General features: G+C 43.3%; 1 non-coding gene across 1 annotated transcript; it reads right to left on the reverse strand.

Moving 5' to 3' along the window:
• Positions 1–18,497: 18,497 nt before the first annotated feature.
• On the reverse strand, positions 18,498–18,632 carry LOC117308425 (small nucleolar RNA SNORA70). The gene has a single exon (XR_004522402.1). It is a non-coding gene; the product is annotated as a small nucleolar RNA SNORA70 (small nucleolar RNA).
• Positions 18,633–19,094: the final 462 nt, after the last annotated feature.

A 19,094-nucleotide genomic window follows, 5' to 3' on the forward strand; every position in this document is an offset into this window, starting at 1 on the left:
CAGTAGGTCTCATGAGGTCTTATTTTATATATAGTAGTGTATATATGTCACTCCCAATCTCCTAATTTATCCCTCCCCCACTTCCCCCCTGGTGACCATAAGTTTGCTTTCTATGTCTGTGACTCTATTTCTATTTTGTGAATAAGTTCATTTGTACCAACAATAAAGTATTTTTGACTTAAGGTTTGTACATTGTTTCTTTAGACATAATGCTATCGCACAATTAATAGACTGCAGTATAGTATAAACATAACTTTAAATGCATTGGGAAACCAAAAAAACATGACTTGACTCACTTTATTATGATATTTGCTTTATTATGGTAGTCTGGAACTAAACCCACAATATCTCCGAGGTATGTCTGTATAAAGAGATTTACTATAAGGAACTGGCTCACACACGGTCTGCAAGTGAGTCAGGAAGCTGGAGGCCCAGGAGAGCCAGTGGTTTGGTTTCGGTCTGAGTCCAAAGGCCTTAGAACCAGGAGACCCAATGGTGTAGTTCCCGCCCAAAGGCCCGCAGTCTCAAGACTCAGGAAAAGCCAATGTTTTCAGTTCCAGTCCACAGGCAGGAAAAAGCTGATGCCCTGGTTCAAAGGCCATTGGGCAGGAAGAATTCTCTCTTACTCAGAGGAGGGTCAGCCTTTGCGTTCTATTCAAGCCTACAGCAGATTGCATGAGACCCACCCACTCTGGGGGAGGGCCATCTGCTTTACGCAATCTACTGACTTCCATGTTAATCTCATCAAAAAACACCCTCACAGAAACTCTTGGAATAATTTTTGCCAAATATCTGGGACCCTGTGGCCCAGTCAAGTTGACACAAAAGACTAACCGTCACACTGGTTTTGGGCTCATCAACGTGCTTTAAATGTACTCACTTCATGTGGAAAGTCCCCAGGGCGGAGATGGCTCACTCACCATCCATCGTTTCCCAGAACAGCTCTACCAATGGGTGAACACAAAACCTAAGTGTGAACTGTTCTAGAGCGTGGCATCTTGGCCCTGCGGCTTCCAGGCAGGGTCCACTGTCATCTGGAAACAAGGGGTGGCGGGGGTTGGGGGGGCACAGGTGCTGAAGACTGGGGAGGAGGGGAAATGCTGCACAGCCCCAGCCCTGAATTCCAGAAACACCTCACACAGCGTTTGTTAGAGGCTGGCGTCTCCATCATGTGTTTTGATGGGTTTGAAATTGGCCTGATAGGGGCCAACAATAAGGGAGAGTTGAGCTCACAGAGCAGAAAATCTATGCTCTCTAGACACCTGCTTACTGCAGGAGAATCCAGGGTATTGACCTTCAATTCAAGGCTGAGATAAGAGGCGCTAATCTCTCCAGCCTCCCAGGCCATTCCGGGCTGACACCACTTTGTGAGTCACTAAAGGGGCCTTATCCACTCAAGCTGGGTTACGCTCCCAGGACGGAGTGGAAGTCTCTACCAAACGCGCCCAAATTCCTCCTCCTTACCTCTGTAGTGATGCCTGAAATTCCTTTAACAGAGGCTCAGAAACACAAATAATCTTGTGAAAGGGAATTCAGGAATTTATATTCACTGAGCTCTCCAAAGATGGGGAGTTTTCACCCCAATCCCTCCCGGCTCTACATCTTCTTCCCCCAAAGGGGGGACCCCACTAAAATTGGTCAGTTTCCAAGACATCAGTTAGGACAAGTTTATTCGTGTGGTCCTCTTTCAGCCAGAAGCCAGCCCAAGGCCTTGCCCACAAGGAGGAGGCCTGACCCTCTTGCTTCATCTTGCTGGTCTGTCTCTGTCTCTCGGTCCGTCTCTGTCTCTCTGTCCATCTTCCTCTCCGTCTCTTTCTCTGCTTCTTCCTTCCACAGAGCCAGCATGGGAAAGGGCCAAGGTTTTTTTCACATTTGGGAGGAGGCATGGATGTCTTGCGTTCCATCCTTTTCTCCCTAAGGCGTTCTGGTGTCCTTCTGTGGGTCCCCGGCCCTCCGGGGGGCTCACCAGTGTGTGAAGCATTTCAAGGCCAGGGGTCTGCTCTGGGGGGTCAGTGCTGGGCGGGGCCATCTCCCCAGCTCAGCTCCCAGAGCCCTGGGCTCTGCATGTTGGCAGCTCAACATGACTGACAGCCATCCCGGTCTCTACCTCTACTGGAATCCTTGAGGGGAAACAGCTGTAGCCCAGGGTCGGATTGAGAAATGCCTGCTATCCGGTCCCCTAGGCCATCCTAAAGTATGCTCCAACCCCATCATTCTGCTTAACAGCATTAGGGTGTCAACAACCTATCACAGAGTCTCCCTGAACTTTGGGGGCCGAGAGGGGGCCAAAATGGAAGAAACAATAAGGAAGAGATCAAGCACCTGAAAGGGTGAGGTGACATTGAAGGCCACATCCAGACAGAGACCGCTGGCAAAGCCTCAGGCCGCTGCACGTTTCATGTGCCACCCACCTCGTGTGATCACCGGCGACAGGAACGCTCCCTCCAGCCTTGCACACTCTGTCCTGTGATGAGATCACCAGAGAGTCCCCTTTCTCGGGGGAGGCTAGAAATCCCTCGTTAAAGAATTCTCATTGATGGAAGCTTCCATGTTGAAACCTGTTAAGAGACCCAGGATATTTGGTGGGCAGGAGAGGAAAAGGTTGAGGAAGGAAAAGTTTCTTAGGAAGAAAGACAGAGGAGGTTAGAAATGTTCGGCTGGGGAGGACACAGAGGGGCTCCCCAGATAATTCTGCTTTTCTTTTTTATACAGTTGCTTGTCTGGGTCACGGTAAAATCAATGTAGTCAATTTTCCACCCTAAGATGCAGTACCTTGTCACTTTCTGGAACAGCTGCCCTGAGCTGTGTTAGATGAGAACATAATTTGGAGGTAGAAGAGAGAAAAGTTGTAGTTGAAGAAGATTTTTAAGCTAAAATACCTTTTCAATGGGTAGTTTTTCCAAATTATACTCCAACCAAATTGTAAACACAATTAGAAACATTCCAGGAGATGAAGTTGCAATGAGGGAGAGAAAATCTAGAGAGAATGTCAGATGAAGCTTTCTCCTTTCAAGATACAGTAAGCAGCTTGTCACTATACAATGTAGCATCTGCGAATTCCAAGCTCCAGAATTCAGGCATTTTATGCCATAGAAATGTGTTGAATCAAAATCCATGACCAATTTGGATTCTTTGTCTCATATCTACCTTAACACAGAGCCAAAGAAATAGATGGCAAACTTCTAAATTACATGCAGAAGCGCATTCTAGGAAGTAAGTTAGACCTAATAGTAACAATAACAGTGGTAGCGATAATAATAGTCATGATAGTTAACATTTATTAAGCCCTTTCTGTGTACCCGGCACTGTACTAATCCCTTGATGAACATTTTCTCATCCGTTCCGTACAACAACCCACTGATGTAAGAACTAGTTCGATCTCCAGTCCCAGGTGAGGAAGCTGGGACCAGAGAGGGTAAGTAACTTGGGCAGGGTTACCCAGCAACAGGTGGCTGGGGCTGGATCAAGCACACGATGATCTCACTTCAGAGTATGGACTCTTGGCACACGGAGGAACCAGGTGGGTCCAGTGCATGGTGGGGAGTGAGAGACCAGGAATTGCACGGCCAACCCTAGTCAGTGCCACGTGGACCAGCCTCACCTGTGTCCAGTGCAAGCATCTAATATTAGACTTCACTGCCCTGGCCGATGGAATTACACTGGGAGCCCCCCAAAACAGACCCTGAGACAAGAATCTGGGGACAAGTATGTTATGTGGGAGGTGATTCCAGGAAGGATGGTGGTGGGGAATGGGGAAGTGAGAGAGGGAAGCCAATCTGAGGTGAGTGTGTCACCGCGGTGGGCAGCTGGGACCCAATCCCACTTCCCCAGAGTTGTCCCACACAGGCGCCAAGGAGGCTGGGCTCTGTGTCCACCAGCTCCTAACTGACATTGGTTGAGGGCTCCTCCCGAAGCATCCATTTCTGGCACTTTGGCCTGTTCTTCGTCTGAGCTGGGCAGGTTCCAGGACTGACCCAGGCATTGGCATGGACGGAGTGGTGAGGGCCAGGGGACGGGGATGTGGGTGAGCACCGACAGTGTTGACCTCATGTATGTTTCTCCAGCCAAGGATATTCTTAGCTGAAACTTACAATCACTTCTTCTCACAGGGGCATGATTCTAAGAAAACTGTTCTGGCCCAGGGCTTAGAATTATGACGGCTGAGGATAGAATATTCTTTTCCTAGACCCTTCCAGGTTTTCACTGTGAGAGAGGGAAGATATTAGACACCACCCCCCCCCCATGAGACATTATTTGGCACCAAAGAATACGCTGGAGAATTTCCAAAGCACTGACTTCTGCCTGCTTCTCCCATCCGTGGTCTGAACTTTCCGAGGGGCTGGGGCTTTGAGTAGAACAAACCAGGGAAACTGTTAAACACCCAAATGCCTTTTGCCTAAGGGAGAATGGATTTTAAAATTGGCAGTGAATGAGTAAAAGTGATAAACAGTATAGGCAAGGACAGTTAAGCCTTGGAAATCAGATGTGAGACACTGTGAATATTTTTGCTACATTGATTTGGTCCACTTTCAAGCATCTACAAGGAAAAGATGACTGACCTTGCTAATGTACCATATTGTACCTGACCATGTGTGTGAAGGGGGGTGTGCCTGTATGGTGTGTATTATCTGGAAAGATTCGAGAGTTTACAAGGAACAAAAGGACAGGCTTGACATATGTCACAGACAGATTGAAAGCATGATATTACCAAACATATTGAAAGCCAAATTTATATTGGAGCCAAGCCTGAGTTCTGCTTTTGTCCTTTTTAACTGAAATTAAAACTTTTCAACAAGGAAAGCTTTGATGGAATTTCCATAGAAAGAACGTATATGGAACCATATATAATTTATGGTTCTTTTAAAATCTAAATTGGGCACTATATTGCAAAGATGTTTTCTACAAAATAGTATTTGAATGCCAAGTCACCCAAGAATATGGGAGAAAGATGATCTTCTAAAGGTTTGGGTTTTGGGGGGGGTTTAAGTATTTTTTAAGTATTTTAAAAATTTATTTCTTTTACTTATTTTCTTTTTGGCTGTGTTGTGTCTTCGTTGCTGCACGCAGGCTTTCTCTAGTTGCAGCGAGCAGGGGCTTCTCTTGTTGCAGAGCACAGGCTCTAGGTGCGCGAGCTTCAGTAGCTGCGGCACGTGGGCTCAGTAGTTGTGGTTCGCGGGCTCTAGAGTGCAGGCTCAGTAGTTGTGGCACACGGGCTTAGCTGCTCTGCGGCATATGGGATCTTCCCAGACCAGGGCTCAAACCCATGTCCCCCGCATTGGCAGGCGGATTCTTAACCACTGCGCCACCAGGGAAGCCCAGGTTTGGGTTTTTTATTTCCTCCTGGAGCACTTCTAGACAAGGTTGATTTCTGCTTTCGATGACTATAATTTAAAATACGCCTTTTCTGAACTTTGTAACCTTATTTTAAAGGAAAGCATTTTAAGAGCAAGGGATAAAATTCAATTTACTGAGATGACAGAAAATAATCTACTAAGTGAATATATCAGGCAATTGGAAGCTTTCATACCTTTCAAAAAGGAAATAACCTATTTCTTGCCTTGTTATCTAATGACACAGGAGTTTACTTCTCTTGAAGCTGTTACAAATCTACCTAATGAGGCCTAAAAACTGTTGCCAAGCAATTAGAGTTTTTATTGTGTCACTGGTTTCCTTCATTTCTGCAGTTGCTGATAATCATTAGCCAATACCGCCTCATCTAAGAATGCACATGCATGTACACAAACACACACACACACTCCAGCTGGCTGAGAAGCATAACAGCTCCACTGACAGCTCGGGGCAGTGGCTTCACGTGGGCAGCCTCAGACATGCACCAAACTTGGACAGTTCTGCATAGCTCATTAGTCAAGGCATTTGTGCTGACCCAGGCTCAAAACAAAATCTATTCTGTTGTTTTGGGATGGAATGTCCTATATCAGTTAAGTCCATCTTGTTTAATGTGTCATTTAAAACTTATGTTTCCTTATTTATTTTCATTTTGGATGATCTGTCCATTGGTGAAAGTGGGGTGTTAAAGTCCCCTACTATGATTGTGTTACTGTTGATTTCCCCTTTTATGGCTGTTAGCATTTGCCTTAAGTATTGAAGTGCTCCTATGCTGGGTGCATAAATATTTACAACTGTTATATCTTCTTCTTAGAAAGACCCCTTGATCATTATGTAGTGTCCTTCTTTGTCTCTTGTAATAGTCTTTACTTTATTTTAATAAAGTCTATTTTGTCTGATATGAGAATTGCTCTTCCAGCTTTCTTTTGATTTCCATTTGCATGGACTATCTTTTTCCATCCCCTCACTTTCAGTCTGTATGTGTCCCTAGGTCTGAACTGGGTCTCTTGTAGACAGCATATATATGGGTCTCATTTTTGTATCCACTCAGCTAGTCTATGTCTTTGGCTGGAGCATTTAATCCATTTACATTTAAGGTAATTATCGATATGTATGTTCCTATTACCATTTTCTTAATTGTTTTTCGTTTGTTATTGTAGGTCTTTTCCTTCTCTTGTGTTTCCTGCCTAGAGAAGTTCCTTTAGCATTTGTTGTAAAACTGGTTTGATGGTGCTGAATTCTCTTTGCTTTTGCTTGTCGGTAAAGTTTTTAATTTCTCCATTGAATCTGAATGAGATCCTTGCTGGGTCTTGGTTGTAGGTTTTTCCCTTTGCTCACTTAAAATATGTCCTGCCACTCCATTCTGGCTTGCAGAGTTTCTGCTGATAGATCAGCTGTTAACCTTATGGGGATTCCCTTGTATGTTATTTGTTGCTTTTCTCTTGATACTTTTAATATTTTTTCTTGGTATTTAATTTTTGATAGTTTCATTAATACATGTCTTGGTGTGTTTCTCTTTGAGTTTATCCTGTATGGTACTCTCTGTGCTTCCTGGACTTGATTGACTATTTCCTTTCCCATGTTAGGGAAGTTTTCAACTATAATCTTCTCAAATATTTTCTCAGCCCCTTTTTCTTTTCTTCTTCTGGGACCCCTATAATTTGAATGTTGGTGCATTTATGTTGTCCCAGAGTCTCTGAGACTGTCCTCAATTCTTTTCATTCTTTTTTCCTTATTCTGCTCCCTGGCAGTTATTTCCACCATTATATCTTCCAGGTCACTTATCCGTTCTTCTGCCTCAGTTATTCTGCTATTGATTCCTTCTAGAGTATTTTTAATTTCAGTAATTGTGTTGTTCATCACTGTTTGTTTGTTCTTTAGTTCTTCTAGATCCTTGTTAAATGTTTCTTGTATTTTCTCCATTCTGTTTCTGAGATTTTGGATCATCTTTACTATCATTACTCTGAATTCTTCTTCAGGTAGCTTGCCTATTTCATCTTCATTTATTTGGTCTTGTAGGTTTTTACCTTGCTCCTTCATCTGTAACATATTTTTTTTTTTTTTTTTTTTTTTTTTTTTTTGCTGGGTGCTGCTGTATTCCTGTCTTACTGGTTGCTTGGCCCGAGACGTCCAGCACTGGAGTTTGCAGGCAGTTGGATAGAGCCAGGTCTTGGTGCTGAGATGAGGACCTCCAGGAGGCCTCACTCCAATTGATATTCCCTTGGGGGTCTGAGGTTCTCTGTTAGTCCAGCAGTTTGGACTCCTGGCTCCCACCACAGGAGCTCAGGCCTGACCTCTGGGCTGGGAACCAAGATCTTGCAAACTTCATGGCAAAGTTAAAAAAAAAAAAAGGAAGAAAGAAAAAAAGGAGCAGTACAATATCAAAGAATAAAAAACAAAATAAAATTAGAAAGACAAAAAATATATTAGGAATAATAAAACTATACTTGAAACAATTGCAGCAAGGTAAAATAAAACCACAACAGAAAAAAGAAAAAAAAATGGGTCGAGGTAACAAACCAAAAGGAGAGAACAATAACAAAGTACAAAGAATAAAATAAAATTAGAAAAATAAAAGATTTATTAGGAAAAATAAAAATATAAAAGAATCAACAGCAATGAATCAACAAGGTAAAACAGAACCCCAATCGAAAAGAGGAAAAAGAAAAAGTCTTGGCTCTGGGGGCGGAGTTTAGGCAGGTGTGGAACTTAGACGGGGGCAGGGTTTCGGGTGGGGTGGGACCTAGGCGGGTGTGGGGTTGCGTTTGAGCGTGGGGCGGGGCCTAGGCGGGGCTTCCTTCAAGCGTGGGGCAGGGCCTCTACTTAGGACCTGCGTGGAAGGGGAGAGGCCAAAAGGCAGGACTCTGAAGTGTGGAGTTCCAGAGTTTGGCTGTAGGGCTCTGAGTGAGGGTGTGTGTGTGGGGTTTAGGCCCAGTGCAGTTGGAGGGGGTCTCAGAGGGGCTCTCCGAGTGTAGAGGTGGGGCCCTGGGTCGGGATGTAGGGACAGGGCTTGGGTTCAGAGTGGCAGGAGGGAGGCTCCAAGGGCAGAAGATTAGGCCCGGGAGCCCAGCAGGCTCCCCGGTGCCTAAGTGGACAGGGAAGGCACTGGCCACGTTCCCTTCCGCTCCTTCGTGCCCCTCCCCCACCATCTCCCCCAGGGTCTCCCCAGTTGCCGCTGGACCCCTAACCGTGGGTGGGTCCCTCTGGGTGTAGGAACTCCTCCCCTCCCCCAGCCACCCCTCAGGGGTCCCCTCCCGGAGGTCTGGCCTTTACTTTTGCTCCCCCTTCCCTCCCTCCCACTCCCTTAGGACCCGCGTGGCTGGAGGGGGCCTCAGTGGGCAGAGGATCAGGCCCGGGATCTCAGCAGGTTCCTGGGGGCCCAAGTGGGCTCCCTTTTGATCCTCTGCCCTCCCAGTGGCTCCCCAATTTTCCCCATTTGGGCGTGGGATCCCTTCCCCTCCCCTAGCTGCCCCTCAGGGGCACCAGTCCCGTCCCGCCTCCACTTCTCCTCCCCCTTCACTCTCCCCCCACACCCAACATCCTACCTGGTCGCTGGGGGTTCCTCCTGTCCCCTTAGGTGTCTGTGGTCCCCCACCGGTGCCTGGTAGGGGCCCTAGTTGTGAGGAGATGGGAATTCTGCGTCCTCCTCGTTCGCCATCTTGACTCTGCCAGGAAGGGATATTTCTGATTGAGAGAATGTTTCTTGAGTGCTTGAGACACTCTCAGCCAGGAGGTCTGCACACAGCAGTTCTCACTGGGTACATCTTTCACACCATCTTTCTGTACGGCCATCCTCAGGATATTGGTTCTCAGGCCTTAGCGTTCCAGGTCTTGGGATGGCTGCCACAGTTCCTGGCATTTCTTCCTTTCACAGCTATATCTTTTCTCTTGAAGTCTGAGACAGCTGAATGTTCTTTGTTGACATGAAGCAAACAGACTGTCAGATATTTCTCCAGGAAAGATAGGTTTATTGAGGATCAGAAGAGAATTGCAATGCAGGGTCTGCAACCATGGCGAGTCACGCGCAAGTCCCTGGAGGGCGCGAGAAGGGAAAGGAAAACGTTTCTGTTTTGCATATACATTCATGTACGTTATTTTTTAGATTCCACATATAAGTGATATCGTACAGTATATCTTTCTCTGTCTGATGTTTCACTAAGCATGATATTCTCTAGGTCCATCTGCATTGCTGCAAATGGCAGTATTTGATTCTTTTTATGGCTGAGTCATATTCCATTGTATAAAACTTCCTGAGTTAGTGTCAAGCAGTCAAGCCAACTCAATTTAGCAGAAAGTCATGAGACTGAGATCAACAGTGTCTCATCTGACAGGTAGAAAAACTCTAGGAATGAGCCAATGACACCAGGTTTTCATGTAAGGAAAGGAAAGTGAGCTGAGCCAGTGTAGAAAATGGTGAGGATATTTTTGCAGAACCTTTCAGAAACACAGTTGAAAGTCCATTTAAAATCCTAAATAAATACCCTTAGAAAAATACTCAGATTTCTCAATAGTTAACCTTTTGCTCATCTCTGTGCATTGAATACATATCCTAAGGCTGAGATTTGATTTATCCAAGATGCACAGTTGGTGCTTCAGCTGTTGTAGTGATCACCTATTTGGAAACTGCTAAGTCATGAGGGGAAGACTTCCTCACGACAACATTAGTTAAATTAACCAAATATAAGGGAAGATACTGGCATTTTCAACATTATATAGAGTTTTTTGTAACTGAGAAAAAGTTTTAAAAGATGCTTATAGGGTTTCCCTGGTGGCGCAGTGGTTGAGAGCCCGCCTGCCGATGCAGGGGACACGGGTTTGTGCCCCGGTCCGGGAAGATCCCACATGCCGCAGAGCGGCTGGGCCCGTGAGCCATGGCCGCTGAGCCTGCGCATCCGGAGCCTGTGCTCCGCAACTGGAGAGGCCACAACAGTGAGAGGACCGCATACCGCAAAAAAGAAAAAGTACTGGAAATGAGGATATACAATCATTATCGATGACAATGAACCTGACCCTATGTTTATGTTGTGGTTTGAAAACAGCAGCAGATGGTAGCAGGAAGCCCCGGTGATAACCAGGATGTGGATACAGCCAGCATCCAGGGTGTAAAAGCAAAGCGTCTACAGTTTTTTTCAGTAGTGTTTGAAGTTTTAAAATACTCAACCCGGTAAGTTATCAAAGTTTCACTCAGCTTAAGAAAAATATTGAAGTTTCTCAATAAAGAAAAACCAAAAGCTACCAACAGTTGTTGGGCAAGCCCTTTTCTTTACGCCAAGTAGAGGGGGCTACAGTAACATGAAGAGAACTTGAAGGTGAAACGCCTCCCTTTATGAGCGACACGACTGCAAGTGCATAGCCAGCAATGCCGAAGATTTAAAGATATATGCATTAGAACAAATTATGCTTTACAGAGGTTTGCCGTTGAGCTGAATGAAAGTACGGATATTTCCTACTTGTCTCACTCTGTTGTTCGCTAGATTCAATTTGAATAACAAAATACACCAAGGGCCATTTTTTACGAGCCACTAAACCATTATATTCCTAATAATGACTAACAAAAATTGATTCTGAAATTCATATGGAAATGAAAAGGGCCAAGAATAGCCAAGGCAATATTGAAGAAGAAAAAAGTTTTTGGATTTTTCCTTTGGGGATGTTCAGATTTCCAGGAATGGAGTCTTCCAGTCTTGTATCTGGATGGAAGAGAATTCTAGCTTTCTGGGAATCTCCAAAAAAGGAATGAGAATTTCAGCAGTAGCGTTCGTCTAGGCATTTGGTCAGTTAGTCCCTCTGCTTTCATTATTGTGTTATTGTACTAATTCTACCTGGTGTCCTCCAGCCAATGACCCCATTATACACTTTCAAACAATGTCTTTATATTAAAAGGAATGAATTTTCGATTAAGTATAATTATTTCTGCAACTTTTGGTATAAAACTTTTATCAACTAAAAGAAGTTCCCTTCTGTTCTTGATTTGCTAAATTGGTCATGAATAGGTATTGAACCATATCAAATACTTTTTCTGTGTTAATTAAGAAAATCCCATGACTTTCTCCTTCAGTTAATTATTATGGAGAATGTACCATCCTTACTTTCCTGGGATAAATCCTACTTGAACCTGAAATATTTCTATATGCTGTTGGGTTCAGTTAACTGATATTTTATATAGGGTTTCTGTATTTATGTTCATTAATGAAATGGACCTAAGATCTTCTGTCTTTGTATTGTTCTCATCAAGTCTTAGACCCAAGATGATGCCTTAAAAGGGTTCAAGCAGACATTTTTTCCACTATCTTCTGGAACACCTTATTTAAGACAAGAATTAGCTGCTCCTTCAAAACCTTTTTAAGAATTTATCTGAACCATCTAGGCATGTGAGGTTTGGAGAAAAACAGGTCTTTGACCATAATTTCAACTTATTTAATAGTTATTAGTTATTCAAGTTATCTATTATTTGTATACAAATTTGGGGATTTTATATCATTATCTAGGAATTTAACCATTTCATGTAGGATTTTTAATCACTTGCATACGTATATAATAATATTATTTTCCTTTAAGTTTCTGGTGTGTCTGTAGTTGTTTACTCTTTGTCATTATTTGCAGAGGTCAGAAGTCAGACTATCTTTTCCATCTTTTCAAAGAATGCATTTTTGGTTTCAGAACTCATTTATTTTTTCTCTTTCATGAATGTCTGCTCTTTATTCCTTTCTTCTTTTGTACTTACCTTGTTATGCTTTTTCCAGATTTTTTTTGTTGAATATTTATTATTAATATTTCTGGTTTCCTAAATAATATTTCAAGGTGAAAAAAATTCCCTGTAAGTGCTATATTTAGCTATGAACCATAAATTTTGAAAAGGAGGGCTTAATTATCATTCAGTTCTAAATATTCCTTTGTTCCTTATTTATTTCATTTTTAGCTCAGGGGTTAATTAGTAATATATATTTTAATTTATAAATATATCAGGTTTTTAGCTATAATTTCTAAAAATGGTATTCATTTCTAATTGATCCCATTATGTCAGAGAAAATAGCCAAATAGAGAAAATATAATATTTGGTTATTTGGAATGTACTGAGGTTTACTTTTTGGCCTAGTACAACATTTTTTTTTCAACAATGTTCCTTGGTGGGGACTTCCCTGGTGGTGCAGTGGTTAGGAATCCGCCTGCCAATGCAGGGGACATGGGTTTGATCCCTGGTCCAGGAAGATCCCACATGCCGTGGAGCAACTAAGCCTGTGCACCACAACTACTGAGCCTGCACTCTAGAGCCTGCGAGCCACAGCTACTGAGCCCGTGTACCACAACCACTGAAGCCCACGTACCTAGAGGCCATGGTCCACAACAAGAGAAGCTACCGCAATGAGAAACCCACGCACCGCAACAAAGAGTAGCCCCTGCTCACCGCAACTAGAGAAAGCCTTTGCGCGGCAAGGAAGACCCAACGCAGCCATAAATAAATAAATAAATTTAAATTAAAAAGTTCCTTGGTGATCAAGAAAAATCAATCTCTCTGTTTCTCAATATAGAGCTCTATATATGTCTGAGCTTAAGCTATACTGTACTATTCTGGTTTTTATATCTTATTTTTAATCTACTTGGTCTAATAGTTTCTGAAAGGGCTATATTAAAGCCTCAAAAACAACTAATGCTTTATCCAGTTCTCCCTGCTGTTCTATCAGCTGTTGCTTGGTATAGAAGGGCTATATGTAGTTAGGACAGATATATATTTTTTGTCTTACTTTTCCTCTGCAGTTAAATAACATTTCGTTATTAACGATATTTTGCCTTGAATTTTATTTTGTTGAATGTTAAGTTTGCTACACCAGCTTTACTTTGATTTGTATTTTCCTGGTATAGCATTTTCATCCCATTAGTTTCAAATTTTCTTTACCTTTCCACTTTAAGAGTGTCTCTTGCATATATCATTGGATTTTAAAATTCAGTCTGGGGACTTTCCTGGTGGCGCAGTGGTTAAGACTCTGCGCTCCCAGTGCAGGGGACCTGTGTTTGATCCCTGGTCAGGGAACTAGATCCCACATGCCTGCCGCAACTAAGAGTTCACATGCCACAATAAAGGAGCCCGCCAACCACAATTAAGGAGCCCACCGGCCACAACTAAGGAGCCTGCCTGATGCAACTAAGACCCAGCACAACCAAATAAATAAAATAAATAAAAAATAAATATAAAATAAATAAAATAAAATACAGACCAAGAGTTTGTTTTTAAGCCACATATATTTATTACAATTAGTAATATACTAGATGTTACTCTACCTTCTTATTTTACATTTTCTCTTCAGTGCATTTTTTTTCTTTTTTTTTTCTCCTATTCAGTAGATTGAATTTACTTCTACTAATTTAAAATGAAGTCTCTTCATTCTTTTTTATGGTTGCATATTATTCCATTGTATGAATGTGCTGTAATTTATTCAATTCATCCATTATTGATAGACATTCAAATCTTTTCCAACTGTATTTCAATCATATTTTATTTCAAATAATGAAAAACCTTGTTCATGCTTCCCAATTCAAGTTGGTCTTGCAGGTTTACCTTCCTGGGTGATGTTGGCTCCTAGAACTGATAGACTCTTTCTTAAGTTCTGTCTTAGACTGGGTTCTCCAGAAATGGTCCCTGAGATGAGCATTCCTGTGAAATGGCTTACTGAGTCCTCAGCCCAGGAAAAACCCATGGGAGAGTGGGGAAGAAGGACAGGAAAGGAGGCCAGGCCAGGTGCAGTATCTAGCAAATCAGCTGGGAAATGACTTTGGTTTGATCTAACAGGGAAGTTATGGGGACAGTACAGGTCCCTCCTGTGCATGTCCTGACCAGGGCAAGATGCTGCTCCCATCTAACATTGTGTGGGCCATTCAAAGAGACATAAATCCATAACGTCTCTTCCCAAGGAGCCATAAATCCCAGCAGCCCTGCTGCCCCTCAGAGTAGAAGAGCCCTAAGGGCAGTTTTCTAATCTCAAAATTAATGACGGCCTTTAAGGTAAGGAGTGCCTAGGCTGACTCTTGCCTGCTCCGCTTAGAGGTCACGTGGCCTTAGGCAAGACATCACAACCTTTTTAAGCCACATTTTCCTCACCTGTAAGTGGGGATGATAATAGCTCTTATAGCAGAAAGCTTAGCACAGTGCCTGGCACAGAGTAAGTGGTGATCTAAGTTTGTGTCAATTATGATTACTCAGCAGAACTTTTCTAAAACAATATCTGAAAGGCTGAGCTGTTTAAACAACCACCAGAAAGCACCTTACAAAGCAAAGATGCCAGTATATTTATTATTTATATAAAATATGTAAACAGGAGAAAATCCCATAAATCATGAGTTGCTGTTTTCCTTGGATCTTCAATAGTCGTATTATTTTATGAAAAACTGGACCATATTAAGTTGCTCGGACCTTTGAAATTTGTAAACCTGTGTAAATTTCACATTGGAAACAACCATTTATGTGTCCTGTCACTTAAAGCACAAATTATGGTTGGTATAAAAGGTTTTAATTCACATAAATTCAGTGGTAAAAACTTCATACCAAGAGGGCTTGCCACACCTACAGTGAGGCTACTGGAAGTTATCACAGTTGGTTACATTCTCGTAGGGTGATGAAGTATTGGGATTGGGAGGAGGGTAAGAAGGGAAGGATTTTTTAGTTGGGTTTCTTCAAAAGCAGACCCTGCGCAAGGGCTTGAGTGCATGTAGTTTATTTGCGAGGTGATTAGTCAAGGTTCTCCAGAGGAACAGATTCAATAGGAGATTATACATAGTGAGGAATTGGCTCACACAATTATGGAGACTGAAAATTCCCATGATCTGCTGTCTCCTTCCTGGAGACTTAGGAAGGCTCCCAGCGCAACAGTGAGGCAGGAACAAAAGGGGGCAAATTTCTTTTTCTGCATTTTGGTCTCTTCAGGCCCTCTCTGGATTGGATGATGCCTACCCACACTGGGAAAGGCAATCTACTTTACTGAGTCTACAAGTTCAAATGTTAATCTCTGGAAACACCCTCACAGATCACACAGAAGTAATGTTTAATCTGGGCACCGCACGGCCAGCCCAGTTGACACATAAAATTAACCATCACGGGAGGTGACCCCAGGAAACACGGGGAGGGAGTCAGGAAGTGAGGCAGGGGAGGGAGAACAGTACTTACAAGCAGGTTATCACTATAGACTCCATGGTGCTGGAAACTCTCTGAGAAACCCTGTGGAACACATCCTCAGAGTGGGGAGCTGGGGTATTGATCCACCAACTCCCAGCCCCCTTTTGTTGAGACTTAACCCCAGAGTTGTTGAATCCTTGACACTTACAGGTTGTCTTACAAGTGGGTTGACCAATTTCACGGGGTGCTGAAGAAAGCCTTTGAGAAGAAAAACAAGGTGATAAAGATGCTTGGGGTAGGACATTTACAGTATACGTGAGAGCTGTACAATGCAGCTGCAGGTGAACTCATTGACTGAGGAACACGGGGTCGGGCACCAAGAGCTCCTGCTACAAATGCCTTGAAAATCCATCTTGACTTCAGGACACAGTGAAATGTAATATCTCATGAACCCAACTTTTCCTTATTACAGGAAGCAAAATATCACTCTAATGTTATTGCTTCTAAAGTTTTGTTCCATAAAACGAACTTTCAAAAGTGTGCTCTGAGAGGGCCATTATAAATAGTCATCTTTCCTCTTATAAAGAACTATTTCTTAATCCTGTTCTCCTAGCCACATTACAAAAACTACTATAACTTCAGCAGATAATACCCTGAGTCAATATCAGATGTGTCATAAATTAATGCCAGCACCAGTACAACGTTTTGGTCACCATACCTGTTACAGAAAAATCTAAATGTGTTAATATCATCCAATGACTCTGCCCTCAAGTTTTCCAGGCCATTTAATTATTAAATTTCTCTTTGGAAAGGGATCCCTATCGCAAGCAATCCAGACCTTGGTGGATGGCAGGGTTTTCTCTGAGGTCACCAGAGCTTTCAACTGCTGCCTAAAGTGCATCCTGTGTTGATTAAGATACCCCAGATTAAATAGATTTAGCCGCGGCAATCACACTCCATTCAGGAGGGCTCATCTCTGGTGAATCGTGGACATTAATGACAGTTGCAAGAGCTCAAATATTATGTAATCACTAATTACATTCTGCTCAATTAGTGGAGGCTCATCAATGTGAATCACTAATGGCTGAGCACCCTGTTCTCTCTGGGAAGGAAGAGATGGGCTGCCTCGTTTCCTGATTGTATTAGCATAGACACAGACGCTGTTAACGAACGTGGGTGATGATGAAGAGGCTCCACGTCTGTGATGGACAAAGACAAGAGGATGGCCACCAACATTTCATTTTGAACCTCAAAGCCGCGTGTCTGTGGTTTGTCAGTGTGACTTATTCACTTCCCACCTTCCAAATGGAAAACACACGCAACATCCTGGCCAAACAGCCACTAAAAAACTTGTGCACAAAGCCAGCTAAAGACACACACACACACACACACACACACACACACACACACACACACCCTTGGACGTGTGTGTTTCTTAAATTGATTTTCAGAGATCCAAGCTCTAAGGATTTGTGGGACATTCAAGTATGAAGCCTGTGACAAAATGGGAAGAGCACATCTGAAATGGTGAAGACCTTACCAGATTTTTCTTAACCCTCTGTGTGTTGGGCCTTATTAGCTGCTTGGGCTCCCGTAACAAAATACCACAGACTGGGCAGCTTCAGAATCTCCTACCATGAGTGGATTTATTATTTAAATCTAGTGGGAAAAAGTTGTACTTCCTGGGGGGATTAGTAGATGTGAAGAATAGGCATTCTTTTTTTTTTTTTTGCGGTACGCGGGCCTCTCACTGTTGTGGCCTCTCCCGTTGCGAAGCACAGGCTCCAGACGTGCAGGTTCAGCGGCCATGGCTCATGGGCTCAGCCGCTCCACGGCATGTGGGATCCTCCCGGACCGGGGCACGAACCCGTGTCCCCTGCATCGGCAGGCGGACTCTCAACCACTGCTCCACCAGGGAAGCCCTAGGCATTCATTTTTAAGTTATTGAAAATATGTGCAATGTTCTAGATAATAGCAAATATTAGTGGAGGTAATTTATTTTCTCACTTCTGGAGGCTGGAAGTCCAAGATCGAGGTGTTGGTAGGGTTGGTTTTTCTGAAGCCCATCTCCCTCGTTTGCAGACGGCCACCTTCTCGCTGTGTCCTCACGTGGCCTTTCCTCTGTGTGTGTGCTGGTATCATGTCTCTCCTTGTGCCCAAATTCCCTCCCCTCCCCTTATGAGGACACCAGTCATATTGGATTAGGGCCCACCTTAGTGACCTCATTGTAACGTGATTACCTCAGAGTTAGGGCTTCAACGCATGAATTTGGAGGCACACAATTCAGCCCATAAAGCCAGGATGTGCACAAACTATGTCTATTCTAACCCAATAAGTTCTTGCTGGAAGATTGGCAGCAGACTTGGACTGCATGAACATCCCAGGGGCTCCCTTGGGTGAGAGCTGTCCAGTCCATAACAGCAGGCCACGGCCACGTGTGACTGCTGAGCGCTTGAAATAGGGCTACTGCCACTGAGGAAGTGAATCCTTAATTTTGTTTCATTTTAATTAATTTAAATCTTCAAACTAAAGGAGAGTAAATATGTTTTCCTGTGAAACACAACTTTATTGTTTGAGTAGAGATACCTTTCACCTGAACAATTTTTTTTTTTTTTTTTTTTGGACAGGAAAGTAGAATTTATTGGTGGGTGTGTGTATAGAAGGGACAGCACCAAGGCTCTCATGAGCGCAGGGAACTGCACTGTCCACCATCTGTCCAAGGAACACAATTAGGGATGTATTTGACTCCAGAGCTATCCAGGATGACGCTTTTCTGCCACCATGTCTTCAAATTCATCTGCATTAAGCTTAGTAAATCCCCACTTCTTGGAGATGTGGATCTTCTGGCTGCCAGGGAACTTGATCTTGGCCCTGTGGAGGGCCTCGATCACATGCTCCTTGTTCTGCAGCCTGCTGCGGATGGACATTATGACTTGGCCAATGTGGACACTGGCCACTGTGCCCTGGGGCTTTCCAAAGGCGCCGTGCATACCTGTCTTGAGCCTAGATTGGGGACAGGGTGCCAGTCACGATGTCCACGGGCAAGGGCTGTCTCCAAGGCCCCTTAGGGCAACCCACACAGGCAACAGGCTGCATACACTACCGACGAGGCTACTGTTTGCAGCCATTGCACATCAGGCCCCCATGGGGAAAAGAGCATGGTCAGGTTAATTGTCTGCAAATCACTTGAACTATGAAAAATGTTGTGTCTCAAATGTGATGGCTGATCAGTGTGAAAAATACACTGACATTCAAAACTTAGAATGAAAAATATGTACACTATCTCTTTAATAATTTTTATGTTGATAATCAACAAAACATATGTTGATTATGTTTGAAATGAGGCCATTTAAAATACATTAGGTTAAATGAAATACATTATTAAAATTAAGTTACCTGTTTCAGAAACAGAGTTATAGATACAGAGAAGGGGGGAGGACTCGGGGGGAGGAAAGAAATGGGTGAGGGAGATTAAGAGGTACGAACTTGCAGTTGCAAAGTAAATGTCACCGGTATGATGTGTACAGTGTGGGGAATACAGTCAATAACTATGTAATGTCTTTACACTGACGTATTATGGCTAGATTTATCCTGGTGATCCTTTTGAAATGTATAGAAATATCAAATCACTGTCTTGTGTAAT

This window comes from Tursiops truncatus, chromosome 15 (genome assembly GCF_011762595.2).
Source record: "Tursiops truncatus isolate mTurTru1 chromosome 15, mTurTru1.mat.Y, whole genome shotgun sequence".
In the NCBI taxonomy this organism is placed as follows: domain Eukaryota; kingdom Metazoa; phylum Chordata; class Mammalia; order Artiodactyla; family Delphinidae; genus Tursiops; species Tursiops truncatus.